Here is an 18,676-nt window from a genome sequence, read left to right on the forward strand (position 1 = left end):
ATTCATGTATATGACTCACACGTGCGTACAGAATCAGCATGTGTAGTAAGAGTATTTCAGGAGGAATTTCCCGATGTTCAGGCTCCTTATCGGAGTACGAACCATCGACTGATAAATAAATTTCGTAACACGTTCAGAATTCATGTATATGACTCACACGTGCGTACAGAATCAGCATGTGTAGTAAGAGTATTTCAGGAGGAATTTCCCGATGTTCAGGCTCCTTATCGGAGTACGAACCATCGACTGATAAATAAATTTCGTAACACCGGAAGTGTTCTTGAAGTAAAATTACTTCGACGTCTTCCTCGGTAAACGGGAATTTCCTATGGCTCTGTTCAAACAGCTTCAAACTTACCGAAGTTACACCCCTATAAAGCAGTGCAGTGTAAGAACCTACACCGGGAGATCCTGCCGAAGGGTTGCGTTTTTATGAATGGATTTTGAATAGGATGCATGACGCACAAACTGACCCTCAACTAACTTTCTTTTCGGGTGAATCATGGTTCACCTAAGCGAATGCGTTAATTCACAAAATTACTGTTGCTGGAGTTCTGAAAAGCCTACCTAATCTACTATACAAGGCACTCCTGCATGATCAAAAAATCGGAGTGTGATGCGCTATTAGCGATGAGTGAATAACAGGTCCTATTTTTTTTTTCAGGAAACAAATTAATTGCGTTTGAACGTGATTTCGCAACGTTTCAGGCAGGGCTGTGCGACGGTGTATACACCCAACGTCTTATTACAGGAAATTTGTAACGCGTTTCAAGCTAGACGTAGCAGTAACAACATATGTCCTCCTTGTTATCTCTGGAAGCATTAAAAGTGTACAAATCAAATCCGCAATCTTTAGATGTACTTAAAACTAAAATTCGTGAAGAAATTGCTCCCACTTATCAGACGGAACTGCAAAATGTAATGAAGTGTATCCTAAAGAGGTGTCAGAAATCTTTGAACAACGAATGGAGGCAGTTCCAGCACCTCCTTGCCTTATGTAAGTCAGCAATTTACTTTTCTTTATAAGTGTTAATGTTACGTAATGGATGAACAGCTGAAATCGATCAAGCCTCGGGTAGCTTGTACAGTCCAAATGGTTGCGTAAAACCGCCGTAGTGGTGCTCTATCGCATGCCCATTCACACATTCTTGCATTTCAGGATGTAGCCATTACCCTTACCGATATTTCGGAAATCAGGTGCACTCACTTTTTCAGGACTGGGAACAGAGAAGAGTTTTCGCCGCATAACGTGGCGCCATGTTAAGTGTGTGCCGGCGCCGCCATTAGCTGGTACGGCCTTTGTACGCCTTCCTTTGTGTGAGTGCCGCTTTTGTCCACGGAAAAAAAAAAAACAAAAAAAAAAAAACAAATGATCGGCGCAGTGTGCGGCCGGGCAATTTCACGCTACCGGTGCGCGGACTGCGAGCAAATGGCCAAAGGCGTGTGTGTATCCAGTGTGAGATTTTGCCTGGCAGCTTGTACGGAGTGCCGACAGCTTGCTAGCTGCAAGCGGTTAAATAATATCCAGATGCAGGAAAACTTCTCTTAGGCCGTTTTCGCTCTGGTGAATCGGTCGCAGCGATTACGTCAGACATATCACTCGCCGGAAGACAGACTAGTCGCTACAACAAGAGCAGTCTACTTGCTCGAGCCATTTACGAAACGGAGTCTTGCAACCAAGTGTTGCTTTCTGCCGCGTTACTGAAAAGAAAATACGGACGCCAACGACCTCGCCAAGTACTGGGTTCATCCCATATTAATAACCAGACAAAATTGCATATAAACTGATAAATATAGGATGACTACAGCAAGACTTTTAACCCTTTCATTTCCTGATGAGGTTTTCGGCAAATTATAGTGCGCAGAGAGGAATGTGATTCTGAACCATCCTAACAATCGAGATATTGAAGCAAATGTGGTCTTTTCAAATGGAACGATATATCTTTTTAACGATATTCGGAAGCTCTTGAAAAGTCAATTACAATCACATAATTCTGGTTAAAGCTGGCGTTACAAGTGTTCGCAAAAATATCCGAGAAAGGCGCTAAAATCGAGAGACAAAGCTTCCGAAATCGGCTGCTGAGTATGAACAACACCGAGATGCACTCTCATGCCAGGCTCTAACAATAGGAAACGTGATTCCAAATATTAACATTTGTACATCGTAAAGGTATACACACACATACAGAACTACATTACGGAACAACAATACTAAAACGGCGGTACGTATCATCTTTTGTGTTATCCTTGTTTTTTTTCCAATTGCCGTATTACGCCAAAAATATTTTTTCGCCCTCAATGGAACTGGCTGCCTTACTGTTAAAAAAATGTAACCAAAAAAACCTTACAGGGTATCTACTAATGTGCAATTTTTCTTGTCCTTGCACTGTAGAACCCTTGACTTTTAGATATTGGATGACTCTGATCGAAAGAATACTGGCAGGAAAAATACCAAGTCCTTAGACAACATTTGCAATCTGTCACGGTATCAAAACAAGCAATGAAACAGAAACTGGGAAGATACAAATGCACAAAATCCTACCTAATGAAGGAGTAAGGAGGGCGTAAATTGGCTACCTTCAGATTTTAGCAGGCTCCGCAACGTTCTTGCATAACATTCTTGACGCTGACGTTCCGTGACGTTCTGCTTCGTTCCGATGGTCGATGACATACGTCGTGCAATGTTTAGACGCGACGCCCAGTGCGGATCGAGCTTTGATCGTTGTGAGGTCGTGTTTGCTGCCCCCCCCCCCCCCCTCCCTGCAGAAGAAGACACGGCAGCCGCGGTCCTGGGATCGCCGCCCGCAGCCGTGAGTCAGCAGGCAGTGCTGCGGCCGCAGCCTTCGAGGAACGCGCGAGGGTCGAGAAAAAACGTGCGCAAGGGTCTTCGGCGAAGCAACGCGAGACGCGTTGCGTCGCACAGCCAAGGACATAGCAAAGTCACCAAGCTTCAGCTACCGCAGCTCGTACATTCTGCAAGACCGCTTGTCCTATAACTAGAAGTACTGTAAACATGTTAAATTCTGATAGACAAATATAAAAAAGTACTGGTTTTCAACTAACTGTAAGCGGCGGTCGAGTGGAATGTAATTACAGCACAGTTATCTTCCCGTTTGCACACTACGCTCTGAAAACTAAAAAGTTCCAATCAACCTCCCTTCTCAACATTTACATGGCCCACACTTCACACGATTATACGCAAAAGTAGCTAGACCACGCAAAAAAAAAGGGACGAATATTCAGTAAGCCAGAACCTATCAGTCTGAGAGCAAATTCGCGAACAAGTGCTCATGTTCACACACTTGAGAAAATGGAACGAAACTGTCATCGCTAGTGAAATATCATTAACTACAGAATATTTTAGTTTGGTACACTTAGATCCTTCAAAACAAAGTACATAAAATGGAATAACAGTTGCCAGTCAACGGGCCGAGCGGTTCTAGGCGCTACAGTCTGGAACTGCGCGACCGCTACGGTCGCAGGTTCGAATCCTGTCTCGGGCATGGATGTGTGTGATGTTCTTAGATTAGTTAGGTTTAAGTACTTCCAAGTTCTAGGGGACTGATGACCTCAGAAGTTAAGTCCCATAGTGCTCAGAGCCATTTGAACGATTTTTGGAATAACAGTTTTTGTTTCAAAATATATCCATGCAATTAATAAACGACAGTTACTGAAATCGATGGAAATTTAAAGAACTGGGACCTTTAGGTGTGAATTTATGGAGGTGGGACCTGTATAAACTGAAAGACCCAGAGATTGCAGAGAGTTTCAGACGGAGCATTAGTGAACGATTGACAAGAACAGGGGAAAGAAAATTGGAAATTTGTGGTAACGACTATGGGACCAAACTCCTCAGGTCATCGGTCGCTAGGCTTACGCACAACTTAAACTAACTTATAGTAAAGACAACACACACACACACACACACACACACACACATGCCCGAGGGAGGACACGAATCTCCAACGGGGAGAGCCGCGCGAACCGTGACAAGACGTCCTAGACCGCATGACTACTTCGCGCGGACCAGGGGAAAGAAATAAAGTAGAAGAAGAATGTTTTGAGAGATGAAATAGTGAAGGGAGCAGAGGATCGGGTAGGTAAAAGGGCGAAGGCTAGTAGAAATCCTTGGGTAACAGAAGAGATATTGAATTTAAAGGATGAAAGGAGAAAACATAAAAATGCAGTAAATGAAGCAGGCGAAAAGGAATACAAACGTCTCTAAAATGAGATCGACAGGAAGAGCAAAATGGCTAAGCAGGGATGGCTAGAGGACAAATGCAAGGATGTAGAGGCTTATCTCACTAGGGGTAAGATAGATACTGCCTACAGGAAAATTAAAGAGACCTTTGCAGAAAAGAGAACCACTTGTATGAATATCAAGAGCTCAGATGGAAAACCAGTCCCAAGCACAGAAGCAAAAGCAGAAAGGCGGAAATATAGGGTATATACAAGGGCGATGTATTTGAGGACAGTATTACGGAAACTGAAGTGGACGTATATGAAGATGAAATGGGGGATATGATACTGCGAAAACAATTTGACAGAGCACTGAAAGACCTAAGCCATGACAAAACTCTACCATCTGGTGAGCAAGATGTATGGGACAGGTGAAACACCCTCACACTTCAAGAAGAACACAATAATTCCAATCCCAAAGGAAGCAGGTGTTGACAGTTGTGAAAATTACCGAACTATGAGTTTAATAAGTCACAGCTGCAAAATACTAACGGGAATTTTTTACAGACGAATGGAAAAACTGGTAGAAGTCGACATCGGGGAAGATCAGTTTGGATTCCGTGAAAATGATGGAACACGCGAGGCAATACTGACCGTACGACTTATCTTAGAAGCTAGATTAAGAAAAGGCAAACCTACGTTTCTAGCATTTGTAGACTTACAGTAAGCTTTTGCCAATGTTGACTGGAATACTCTATCAAATTCCGAAGGTGGTAGGGGTCAAATACAGGGAGCGAAAGGCTATTTACAATTCGTACAGAAACCAGATGGCAGTTATAAGAGTCGAGGGGCATGAAAGGGAAGCAGTGGTTGGGAAGGGAGTGAGGCAGGGTTGTAGCCAACCCCGATGTTATTCAATCTGTACATTGAGCAAGCAGTAAAGGAAACAAAAGAAAAATTTGGAGTAGGAATTAAAATCCATGGAGACAAAATAAAAACTCTGAGGTTTGCCGATGAGACTGTACTTGTGTTAGAAACAGTAAAGGACTTGGAAGAGCAGTTGAGCGGAATGGACAGTGTCTTGTAAGGAGGACTAAGGCGAACATCAACAAAAGCAAAACGAGGATAATGGAATGTAGTCGAATCAGGTGATGCTGAGGGAATTAGATTAGGAAATAAGACACTTAAAGTAGCAAAGGAGTTTTGCTATTTGGGGAGCAAAATAACTGATGATGGTCGAAGTAGAGAGGATGTAAAATGTAGACTGGCAATGGCAAGGAATGCGTTTCTGAAGAAAAGAAATTTGTTAACATCGAGTATAGATTTAAGTGTCAAGAAGTTCCTTCTGAGAGTATTTGTATGGAGTGTAGCCATGCATAGAAGGGAAACATGGACGATAAATGGAGTAGACAAGAAGAGAATAGAAGCTTTCGAAATGTGGTCTTACAGAAGAATGCTGAAGATTAGATGGGTAGATCACATTGGGGAGAAGAGGAATTTGTGACACAGCTTGACTAGAAGAAGGACACGTTGTGAGGCATCAAGGGATGACCAACTTAGTACTGGAAGGCAGCGTGGAGGGCAAAAATAGTAGAGAGAGACTAAGAGATGAATAAACTAAGCAGATTCAGAAGGATGTAGGTTGCAGTAGTTACTCGGAGATGAAGAAACTTGCACAGGATAGAGTAGCATGGAGAGCTGCATCAAACCAGTCTCTGGACTGAAGACCGCAACAACAACAACAACAACAACAACAACAACTGAAATATTAACGCAGATTTTTTTTTCTTCAGAAGACGTATTTTGAAAGTTATGGCGCAACAACCGGCCTGCTAAGTTTGTTTTCTAAAAAATAAAATAAAATAAATGAAAACATCTGAAGTACCGTAAGAATCAACTCCAAAATATTCATTTACATCGGCGCCTCTTATAAAATTTCGTACACATTAAATTTTAAAAATCTTAATAACTTATTATAGGGTTGAGCATTAACGCGGCATTGGTGGAATCGAAAATGAAAAATAATAATGACTATCAAAATTTAAGCACATACCAAGTAACAGAACGACTGCGGTGTTACGAATGAAACTGATACGAAGAACGAGATGTAGCTTCAACCAGTTAACATAAGAGAAAAGTAAGCTAGCGAACAGCCTACTATGGGAAAGGAGAATCAGATGTATTCTCATTCAGTCCGAGATATACTGCGCAAACGAGGTCAGTGTTTCAACACCCCGGTGCTTGCGAGGATAGCGGACAGAATAATTCAGCGCCACGTCATGACAGGCAGAAAAAGTCCAAGTAAACCACGTTAAAATGGCTGCATTAACAGTCACTGTATTCTGCTAACAGCACAGAGCTGTACGCTTCATTCTGTGTGAATAACGCGACGGGTGTTTCAGCGTAGTGTATGAGATGTACAGGACACGACCCCACACGGATATACTCGTATCCCGGCTTCCCCCCTGTGGTTCATCTCTCTTCTTTATGAAGGCAACGTTCGCGCACGGCGGAAGTCTGGATTCCTGTACTATCGAGGAAGCACATTCGTTGCAAAAAGGTTTTGCCTGTAAATGACATAAAATCACTTTAATGTAATTTTTAATCCTTGTCGTTATTTGTTTAATTTATGATTATACTCATTATCGCGTTTCGTCTTAAGCTATCACCAAATTATATTAGAAGACTGTCGATACATTGGATCTTGTCAAATTGACTCGTACAATCGTAAAATCGACTACTTAAGTTTATCTGCACACTTTCCCTGTGATTTTGGTGATCACTTAGGCCTAAACACGATGATGTATAACGTTTACACAAAATGAAAAAAGCGATTAAGCCGGAACATTACTTCACTATTTACAAAAAGGGATTTCTTTGCCAATGCGGGCTATACTGACAAAATACATATCAATTACATCTGTCCAGATGTGTTTGGAAAAGTCGCGCGGGATTAGCCGAGCGGTTTAAGGAGCTGCAGTCATGGACTGTGTGGCTGGTCCCGGCGGAGGTTCGAGTCCTCCCTCGGGCATGGGTGTCTGTGTTGTTCCTTAGGATAATTTAGGTTAAGTAGTGTGTAAGCTTAGGGACTGATGACCTTAGCAGTTAAGTCCCATAAGATTTTACACACATTTGAACATTTGTTTGGAGAACATTCTGTCGTAAAAAGATGAAAAGCAACTAAGTCCCAGCATCAGAACGGCTGACAAACCCAGAAGTTTTCGTTTGATGTTGAGGAGATGTAGCAATGGAGTACCCAGCCATCCAGATTTAGGTTTGCCGTGCCACGGTAAAATCAGTGGAATCATATCTTTCCTGCTTCCGGATATTGCAGCGTGCAGTGGTGCTAAACACACACACACACACACACACACACACACACACAAAGGTGCGTGTCCTTGCGGCCGCGCGTGGGCGCAGCGGTCGGCCTCGTCGCTCGTGATATCTCTCTCTCTCTCTCTCTCTCTCTCGTCCCCCCCCCCCCCTCCCATCTCGTCTCTTTCCCTCTTCTCTCGTCTCCTCTCCCCCTCCTCATTCCGTCACCGCTGGCTCATCCTTTAATACGGCGGTGAGCTTCACCTGCTTACCAGTCTCATCCAGCTAGGTAATACGCCAGTCTGTTCTTGTAATATCTATGCTTCATCATAAGAAATCACACTCACTGTGCTTATATTGTCTTCATAAATAAGTACGAAGAGAATTAATATCAGACGCCGAAACATCGTAGCAGGAGCAGGAATATCGTCGTATGGCCTCATGTTCTAGGCGCCACAGTCTGGAACCGAGGGACCACTACGGTCGCAGGTTCGAATCCTGCCTCGGGCATGGATGTGTGTGATGTCCTTAGGTTAGTTAGGTTTAATTAGTTCTAAGTTCTCGGAGCCATCTGAACCAAGCCTTATGTTCTGTTTATCTCGTATGCTGCGCTGAAATAAGCATTGCTAGCAGAAAAGATTGAATAGTAATACGAAATCCTTGAAGGAATTTTGCCACGCTTTTCTTGAACTTTGGCAAATACCACTCAATGTTTATATTTGTCCTAAGCCATATCGTCTCGCAAAGTATTGTTCGTCATCCCTCTTCGCTTTCCTCCATACGATAGGATATGAAGATCAGCGACTGGACTTTTCTCAAGCAGTAGGACATTAAAAAAAATTAATTTCAGAACCAAAGTTCAAAACTATCTGCAGGATATTAGCTTAGTTGTCGGTACCTTACTGCATAGCGAAAGAATGTCGATAGCCTGAGGCCCCTGGTTCGAATCTCGTCCAGTACCAATTTTTTTTTACTTTTATTCGAATTCCCAATTTATAAACGAATAGAAGTGTTAATTAACATATCCCGAATCCTAATTTTCAATAACACAACAGCTTATTTTTAATAACAAATCGAACAAAGTGTTAGTATTCGCAACAAATTAAAATTTGGCGCAAAAAATGCGAAGCAACAAATAGAAAAGAAAATACTGTTTATTTCTAGAGACTGTAGAGCATTAATGAACATTTTGACACTTCCGTGGCAACTTGTCGACGTATTGCATGTTGCCTTCCGTCTAAGGTCAGCCATTCACGTTGGCGAAACGTCAGGGAAATCGCTGTACAAACGACGACAGTCCACCTGTCGCTCCAAAAGCCAACATGCACAGATCGTCTCACCACATCCGTGGGGATAGTACACTTCTGGAAATTGAAATAAGAACACCGTGAATTCATTGTCCCAGGAAGGGGAAACTTTATTGACACATTCCTGAGGTCAGATAATCACATGATCACACTGACAGAACCACAGGCACATAGACACAGGCAACAGAGCATGCACAATGTCGGCACTAGTACAGTGTATATCCACCTTTCGCAGCAATGCAGGCTGCTATTCTCCCATGGAGACGATCGTAGAGATGCTGGATGTAGTCCTGTGGAACGGCTTGCCATGCCATTTCCACCTGGCGCCTCAGTTGGACCAGCGTTCGTGCTGGACGTGCAGACCGCGTGAGACGACGCTTCATCCAGTCCCAAACATGCTCAATGGGGGACAGATCCGGAGATCTTGCTGGCCAGGGTAGTTGACTTACATCTTCTAGAGCACGTTGGGTGGCACGGGATACATGCGGACGTGCATTGTCCTGTTGGAACAGCAAGTTCCCTTGCCGGTCTAGGAATGGTAGAACGATGGGTTCGATGACGGTTTGGATGTACCGTGCACTGTTCAGTGTCCCCTCGACGATCACCAGTGGTGTACGGCCAGTGTAGGAGATCGCTCCACACACCATGATGCCCGGTGTTGGCCCTGTGTGCCTCGGTCGTATGCAGTCCTGATTGTGGCGCTCACCTGCACGGCGCCAAACACGCATACGACCATCATTGGCACCAAGGCAGAAGCGACTCTCATCGCTGAAGACGACACGTCTCCATTCGTCTCCGTCGTTCGTGCCTTACCACAGCCAGCCTCATCCTTGTTGCCACTCTGACAGCTGGACACTATTTCTTGTTGCATCATTTGTAATGAGTCTTCGTATGTTTGGAGAATTAGAAGTAAATCCTCCGTTTGTAGTGTTATTTTGTTTCAACTTCTCTTCCCCTCTGAAGTTTGAAGTTAAATTATTATGACTGAATAACACGTTGTTCTTGAATGGAAACTTTTGGACGAGAGAGGCCGCTTCCCCAATATTTTTACATAATTAGCTCTCACTCTTCCACGTATAAAATTAATTACTCCACCTGGAATAAAATCTCTGTGGCTCTGCAGAATTCCGGCGATCGTCGACTCTGAAGATTCTTAAAATAATCAGAGGCACAATCGTACCCCGAATCGGCGTCCAAGATGTGTAACAATTTCGATTAAGACCGGAATTTAATCTCTTGAAATAGCGCGTAAACGACCGTGGTGCAGACACTACTGATTTCCCAAGATACGAAATTCCATACGAGTTACAACACACCAAAAAATGTTCCGAGCCACAAACAAGGGAGAATTTATAACCAGGAAACTTAACGTACCTTTTCCATTCATAAAATTATAATCTTCCATACAGTATTTTCCTAGCTACAATCTAGTTTACATCATCCTCTTGTATGAGATGAAATATTATCACAATTCACTACATTACATTAGGTGCTCAATATGGCAGCTTACAACAGGTGCCGCTACTTACAATTCCAATACGATCCTACTCTTACCATTGCACAGGTAATGTTCCACATTATATCCAAAGAGTCTTTATATCACGAGTCAGAGATAATCCGTCCGTTACAGTCGTTAGGATTCTTCGAGCCATATAAAAATTTGTGCTAGCCAGGTTCCCTACAACGACAGCTGCCGCACCACCTCTACTGAGAGCTTTCTACACAGTCCTACACAACAGACCTATGTTTGTATGCAGTGTTTTGTTCAGAATCACTAATACTAACACTCCTCAAAGTGTGTACCTTCCCTCCTGACGCACCCTCTACACTACAGCCAGCTACTCATCGCTCCTAGGAATTCGGATGACAATACTGGACTAATTTCAGCGCGCGTAAGCAATCATTCTTCCCTAACACCATGCGTGAATGCAACGGAGAAAACCACCGAAAACGAATAAAATGGTAAGTATCCTCTGCCATGTACATCACAGTGGTTTGCAAAGTACGGATGTGGATGTAGATTGTGATGCCCATGCTGAAGTTGTAAGCAAAGATGGTATTCAGTTCTTTTCGAGAAGTTCTCATAGCTGCAGGTACTAATGACCTCTGGATGAAGTGTATTCGCTCCTTACCGAACAACTAGTGGGCAGAAGGAATGACACTGAACGCATACGGCCGCTTCCATCCCCGTCACAGACGGAGCGTTCTTGGCTTCGTTCTGGCCCAGAGTAGTCTACAGGAGAGCGTCCTGCTTCTGTCCAGCCAGCCAGATGCAACACCAATGTCATTGAATAATGCCAACATGGCGTCCCAACTGCAATTTACTCTGTTCAAATGAATTAGGGGAACACGGGTATCAACATCCGGTATGTTAAATCTAAGCCGGCCGCAGTGGCCGAGTGGTTCTAGGCGCTTCAGTCTGGAACCGCACGACTGCTACGGTCGCAGGTTCGAATCCTGCCTCGGGTATATATGTGTTTGATGTCCTCAGGTTAGTTAGGTTTCAATAGTTCTAAGTGACCGATGACCTCAGATGTTAAGTCCCATACTGCTCAGAGCCCTTATTTTTGTTAAATCTATTTTGACACAGGCTGTACCTGTGGCCTTGCTGCATGTCTTGAGATCTTCGCTTTCACCGTATGCAGCAATTAGCCATTCACCAACTGTTGGCTGCGTCATGCATTGAAGTGTCAGATGACCCCTCAGGAGGAAGTGAGTACTGATGTCGCAGTCTTTTCTAGTGAGGTACATAGATCGTTGTTTTTATTTGTGGATTTGTACTCAATCAATCAAATGCAATGCAACATCTTAATGCAGTGCAATCTGCAATGGCGGTTTGTTTGATCAAAAAAGGATGGACTTCCGGTGCAGATGCCAACGCCTCTCCATGCGTCGTCCCTAGTTTGTGGACAGGGAGACATGTCAGTACAGAAAGCGAGTTGGACAAGGTCGGCGACGCGTTACACAGCCCCACGTGAAGACCGATATCTGGCCATCTCCGCGTTGCGGCGTCATACGTATACGAAATTACAATCATACATTAATACAGGGTGTTTCAAAAATGACCGGTATATTTGAAACGGCAATAAAAACTAAACGAGCAGCGATAGAAATACACTGTTAGTTGCAATATGCTTGGGACAACAATACATTTTCAGGCAGACAAACTTTCGAAATTACAGTAGTTACAATTTTCAACAACAGATGGCGCTGCGGTCTGGGAAACTCTATAGTACGATATTTTCCACATATCCACCATGCGTAGCAATAATATGGCGTAGTCTCTGAATGAAATTACTCGAAACCTTTGACAACGTGTCTGGCGGAATGGCTTCACACGCAGATGAGATGTACTGCTTCAGCTGCTCAATTGTTTCTGTATTCTGGCGGTACACCTGGTCTTTCAAGTGTCCCCACAGAAAGAAGTCACAGGGGTTCATGTCTGGCGAATAGGGAGGCCAATCCACGCCGCCTTCTGTACGTTTCGGATAGCCCAAAGCAATCACACGATCATCGAAATATTCATTCAGGAAATTAAAGACGTCGGCCGTGCGATGTGGCCGGGCACCATCTTGCATAAACCACGAGGTATTCGCAGTGTCGTCTAAGGCAGTTTGTACAGCCACAAATTCACGAAGAATGTCCAGATAGCGTGATGCAGTAATCGTTTCGGATCTGAAAAATGGGCCAATGATTCCTTTGGAAGAAATGGCGGCCCAGACCAGTACTTTTTGAGGATGCAGGGACGATGGGACTGCAACATGGGGCTTTTCCGTTCCCCATATGCGCCAGTTCTGTTTATTGACGAAGCCGTCCAGGTAAAAATAAGCTTCGTCAGTAAACCAAATGCTGCCCACATGCATATCGCCGTCATCAATCCTGTGCACTATATCGTTAGCGAATGTCTCTCGTGCAGCAATGGTAGCGGCGCTGAGGGGTTGCCGCGTTTGAATTTTGTATGGATAGAGGTGTAAACTCTGGCGCATGAGACGATACGTGGACGTTGGCGTCATTTGGACCGCAGCTGCAACACGGCGAACGGAAACCCGAGGCCGCTGTTGGATCACCTGCTGCACTAGCTGCGCGTTGCCCTCTGTGGTTGCCGTACGCAGTCGCCCTACCTTTCCAGCACGTTCATCCGTCACGTTCCCAGTCCGTTGAAATTTTTCAAGCAGATACTTTATTGTATCGCTTTTCGGTCCTTTGGTTACATTAAACCTCCGTTGAAAACTTCGTCTTGTTGCAACAACACTGTGTTCTAGGCGGTGGAATTCCAACACCAGAAAAATCCTCTGTTCTAAGGAATAAACCATGTTGTCTACAGCACACTTGCACGTTGTGAACAGCACACGCTTACAGCAGAAAGACGACGTACAGAATGGCGCACCCACAGACTGCGTTGTCTTCTATATCTTTCACATCACTTGCAGCGCCATCTGTTGTTGAAAATTGTAACTACTATAATTTCGAAAGTTTGTCTGCCTGAAAATGTACTGTTGTCCCAAGCATATTGCAACAAATGGTGTATTTCTATCGCTGCTCGTTTAGTTTTTATTGCCGTTTCAAATATACCGGTCATTTTTGAAACACCCTGTACCTTCCGCTGCTGACGGGTGCTGATATATATCAAAGGGGACAGGTGAAAATGTGTGCCTCGAGCGGGACTCGAACCCGGGACCTCCTGCTTACATGGCAGACGCTCTATCCATCTGAGCCACCGAGTGCGCAGAAGATAGTGCGACTGCAGGGACTATCTCGCGCACGCCTCCTGCGAGACCCACATTCTCACCTTAGATGTCCACACACTACATTCCTAGTGTCCCTACCCAATACACTCATTACTCGCGGAAGACATTCATACCAAGTCCTGTAAGAGTTCGGTTAATATCTATGCATCCGCACAGAACAAGAAGGTCACGACCGGTATTGCCAGAACTATACATGGATTTGGTGTCTGTTCTTTCGTACATATCCATATAAGTCATACGGATATCGCCAGAGCATTGCTGCACGATGTTAGAAGGGCCACTGTAGACGCTGTGTCCAATCAGGCTGTAATGAACACGTTACGACGATACAGGACCTCACGACCCGGACGTCCTGTTCAAGTACCCCGCTTGACACGAGAACACATTGCAGCTCGCCTCTCGCCTCCAGTTCTGTCGCTCTCTTGTCAACTGGCAACTTCGTCACTGGCGAAGACAGATTTCCAAGGTTCTGTAATGATGTGGCGAGTCTTCGGTGTTGACAGGCATACACGGATCTTGTCGTTGTCCATGGTCGCCTCGCCGCCAGACAGTACATCGAACAGGTTCTGCTTGACCATCTGGCGGCTGCTGCATTCGGTGGTGGCCCTAAATTGCTTCTAATGCCAGGACCCATGTGGCGGTCGTCAGCGTGAATGTCTTGCAAAGCCTCAACACTGAAGTAACGGCACGGCCGGCAGCGAGTCCCAACTTACACCCCACCACGCATGTGTGGGAGATCTTGACAGGCCTTTCCGTGGTCGTCCTGTTCAACAAGACTCTTCATGAATGCTCATGGGCTCTCACTGGGCAGAAACCAAAGGGTGACCTCTGTAGATTTACACGGAGCATGCCACATAGGTGTCAGACAGTCATAAACGCTAGTGGAGGCCACAAAAGTTAATGAAGCTCTGAAAGTGTAATGAAACGCACCCGGGATGACCGGATGAATGATTGTATTCACTTTAACGTGAACGATCGAGGTTGTAATGATGTTTTGTGGTGTACTTAATGTGTGACATACTCGCCGTTTCCGAGATGCTTGTTGCCAGCTGCTGTGCCTTAACAATCTGCTGTTTGTTACAGCCGCTTATGTCAGTGGATTTCCCTGTTTATAGCCCCTATCGTCACTAGAGTTATCTCCCATTCGTCTCTCCGTGCCGGCCGTAGTGGCCGTGCGGTTAAAGGCGCTGCAGTCTGGAACCGCAAGACCGCTACGGTCGCAGGTTCGAATCCTGCCTCGGGCATGGATGTTTGTGATGTCCTTAGGTTAGTTAGGTTTAACTAGTTCTAAGTTCTAGGGGACTGATGACCTCAGCAGTTAAGTCCCATAGTGCTCAGAGCCATTTTAGCCATCTCTCCGCTTATAAACTTTCCTTAACGCATCACGTTGCCGCAACGTCACTACGTCTCAAAACGTTATTAAATCAATACAAAACCATGTTTTACATCAGAGTGGATACAATGTTCCTAGAATTGCTTCGATAGCATGGTAAAGTACAGGGTGTACAAGAAGTCCGGAAACTCCTTCAATTATTTATTGCATAAGAACTAAATATTTTACAGATATCATACATATTGCATTTTGAAGAGAAATTCTAAATTTATTTATTTATTTATTTTTATACAAACATTCGATTTGCGGACCATTAGTGACCCGACAGACATCAATACCCGGCCCAGCATGGCATCGTCGACTGTGGCAGTCGCTTCCCATATTCTCTCCCAGCGCTCTGCTACATCACGTGGTAGAGGCGGTACTTGCACCAGATCTTTAATGTGTCCCCACAGAAAAAAGTCATATGCACTGAGATCTGGTGATCGGGGAGGCCATATCATGAAACAGTCGTCCCCTTCTGCAACACGGCCGATCCATCGATGCGGCAGCTCCGTGTTCAGGTACCCACGAACTTCACGATGAAAATGGGGTGGAGCCCCATCCTGCTGAAAGACGAACGGAGAGTCCGATTGCATTCGAGGCATCATTGCTGCAACATCTCAAAGTAGGAATATCCAGTGACAGTGCTCTCGGCGAAGAAGAATGGCCCGTACAGTTTTCCGACGTGACAGGGCACTCTGTGGAATCACGTTCAAATTCTATGCATTCGTCTGGATGCTTTGTACCCCAGATTCGACAATTATGCCTGCTCACTTTCCCATTAGTGTAAAACGTAGCTTCGTCGCTAAAAATTAAGCGATCAACAATGCCATCCCCATCCTCATTCAATTGTTGCTACTGCGTACAAAACGCTTGTCTTTGTCATCGTCACTGAGCTTCTGCACTAGCTCCAATTTGAACGGTTCATGGACAGCTTCTGTCGCTAAACTTTCCACGCTGTCAGTGGAGTCATTTCGAGTTCACGAGATGCACGACGAACCGATTTCTATGGACTGCTTATGAATGTCTCTCGTACGCCCTCCACATTAACTTCACTCACATTGGGACGTCCGCTTCTCTTTGTCGGGCACAGGCAACCCGTCGTAACGAATTTGTTGTGCCAGTGGCAAATGGCCTTCCTTGTGGGTGGCTCCTTACTGTACTTGGTTCTAAACATCAGTTGAACAGCTGTAGCACACTTGTTTTTGCCGAACTCCAACACACAGAAAGCTCGCTCCGCACCTGAACTTGCCATGTTTTCGACTAGCGCTGACTATCGGCAAATTACCAAACTACGCTGTGACGGTATACACGACAAAAAAAACTGTCATGGTTCCTCTTCAAAACGACATATGTATGATTTCTGTAGAATGTTTGGGTCTTGTGCAATAAATAATTGAAAGTGTTCCCGGACTTTATGTACACCCTGAATAAAGGGGAAAAGTGTTAGCAAAACTCTCAAAAAGTATTTGACCGAGTTGCTTCCAATTTTTACACGGTAATGTAGTAAATATTCAGACGGATACAGGAGAGAGAGTGTGTGGTAAAAACAATAAAACGATATGTAGCAAAAAGAACTTTTTCCTTCATTGTGTTTTGTAAAAACTTAAAAGGTGCACCTCGCATAACCTTACCAACATATCCATAGCGTCTTTCTTGCCCCGTAGCACACATTATGTCTCAAACAGTAGCAAGGTTTTTCATTTAAGATACACCACCAAGTCAACTTTGCTCCACAACTGGAAGCAGTTCATCCATCAAAATTAGAAAATGAGACCAGAATTTTTCCTAAACAGTTAAGCATTCAGGCCGCCGTTAGCTGATTAAACTGCAGAATTTAGGCGCACGCTGTGTCTTATGTTTATGTGCGCTGCTTAGGCTACTACTTGGTGGCCCATGCGATACCACGAAGGAATGAGTGACGGGCCAATAAGCCCACGGCTCGTGTTCCACGGGCCCCCGCCGGGCCATTGCGAGCGTGCGTCGCGGCAGCTATCTCAACTGCGATCTGTACTCGTACACACGGCGCATGCGCGAGAGGCGGTCCAGCCGAGACGCGGAGAACCTGTTGGTGACGTCACGCGCGGCCGGCCGCCAGCCATTACTTGGGCAAACACGACCTCCAGGGGCGGACAAAGGCCGCTGCGAAACACCGACGGCCGGGCCGCCAAACTGCCCACGGTAGGAAATTTCTTTCCATGTCGTGCGAGTTGATACGTACCAGTGTATCCAACCTTTCCAACGTGCTTTCATCACAGATACCTTTAAATCCGCACATGCCAGCTCACTTTCTGATACCTAGCACAAGTACATCGTCTTTTATCTGAAAGGCACGAATTCTATATTATCTGAACTTGCATATGTTTATCGTCCAAATGCTGGGTGGCGAGAATGGGACCAATAACACTGCAAGAGAAAGGAAATTATCAATCGTGTCAAAGCCCTCGAGTTCAAATGCAGCTCATCATTATATTACGTAAATACGATTCGTACGTGGTTGTCGGGCATATATTCAGTAACACCACTGAGCAACCAATGACATCTCCCTTCTTGTATCGAGCAGCGTTTCCTAAGAAATGTTTTAGCGACGTGACTTTGTACAGCCCTCACGTACTTAAAGAACTGCTTTTGTAGCCGTCAGCTGTATAAACAAACCTTTATTCAAAATGGTTTAAATGGCTCTGAGCACTATGGAACTTAACTTCTGAGGTCATCCGTCACTTAGAACTACTCAAACCTAGCTAACCTAAGGACATCGCACACATCTATGCCCCAGGCAGGATTCGAACCTGCGACCGTAGCAGTCGCGCGGTTCCAGACTGAAGCGTGTAGAACCGTTAGACCACCCCGGCCGGCAAAACCTTTATTCTCTACTGGTGACGGGATGCTTTTCCCAGTTCTTTCTGTGATGAGGGTCTTAATTGTGCAGCTGACGGTTAAAAATTCAGTTGTTTAAGCCCTAAGAAATGGTTGGGGTGCTCATTTAAAATTCAGATAGTCATTTAAAAAGGCAGTCCAATGCATACCATCACAGAAAGGTGCGCCTCCTCTCCAATCAATAACGGTTCCAGCATCTCTTAGTAAGAAGCGCTTTATTCGTACATAGGTGTTATCGAAAAGCGTTTGATACGAGACGATGCGGAAGAATGGAAATGGAAATGAGCGTTTGGCGTCATTGGCCGGGAGGCCCCTTACGGGGCAGGTCCGGCCGCCTTGGTGCAGGTCATTCGACGCCACATTGAGCGACCTGCGCGCCGGATAGGAATGAAATGATGATGAAGACAACACAATACCCAGTCCCTGAGCGGAGAAAATCCCCGACCCAGCCGGGAATCGAACCCGGGCCCCTTAGGACGGCAGTCCCTCATGCTGACCATTTATTTATTTATTCTTATTTTGCCCGTCGTTGAACGTTGTGTTTGGTCGTTGCGGACGTCACATGACATCCGTTCGAGTTCGTTTTTTTATCCTTCCACTCAGATTTTTTACTACAGAGACCAACCAGCTCTCTGACCGAACACCGAGCGAGGTGGCGCAGTGGTTAGCACACTGGACTCGCATTCGGGAGGACGACGGTTCAATCCCGTCTCTGGCCATCCTGATTTAGGTTTTCCGTGACTTCCCTAAATCGTTTCAGGCAAATGCCGGGATGGTTCCTTTGAAAGGGCACGGCCGATTTCCTTCCTAATCCTTCCCGAACCCGAGCTTGCGCTCCGTCTCTAATGACCTCGTTGTCGACGGGACGTTAAACA

At 45.1% G+C, this 18,676-nt stretch overlaps 1 protein-coding gene and 1 non-coding gene across 2 annotated transcripts in view; both read right to left on the minus strand.

Moving 5' to 3' along the window:
* The window catches only part of LOC126474227 (uncharacterized), a 919,981-nt gene that overhangs the window by 556,512 nt on the left and 344,793 nt on the right, over window positions 1-18,676 (minus strand). The window lies entirely within an intron of this gene.
* Window positions 13,452-13,526, minus strand: Trnat-ugu (transfer RNA threonine (anticodon UGU)). The gene has a single exon. It is a non-coding gene; the product is annotated as a tRNA-Thr (tRNA).

This window comes from Schistocerca serialis, chromosome 4 (genome assembly GCF_023864345.2).
Source record: "Schistocerca serialis cubense isolate TAMUIC-IGC-003099 chromosome 4, iqSchSeri2.2, whole genome shotgun sequence".
Taxonomy (NCBI): Eukaryota; Metazoa; Arthropoda; class Insecta; order Orthoptera; family Acrididae; genus Schistocerca; species Schistocerca serialis.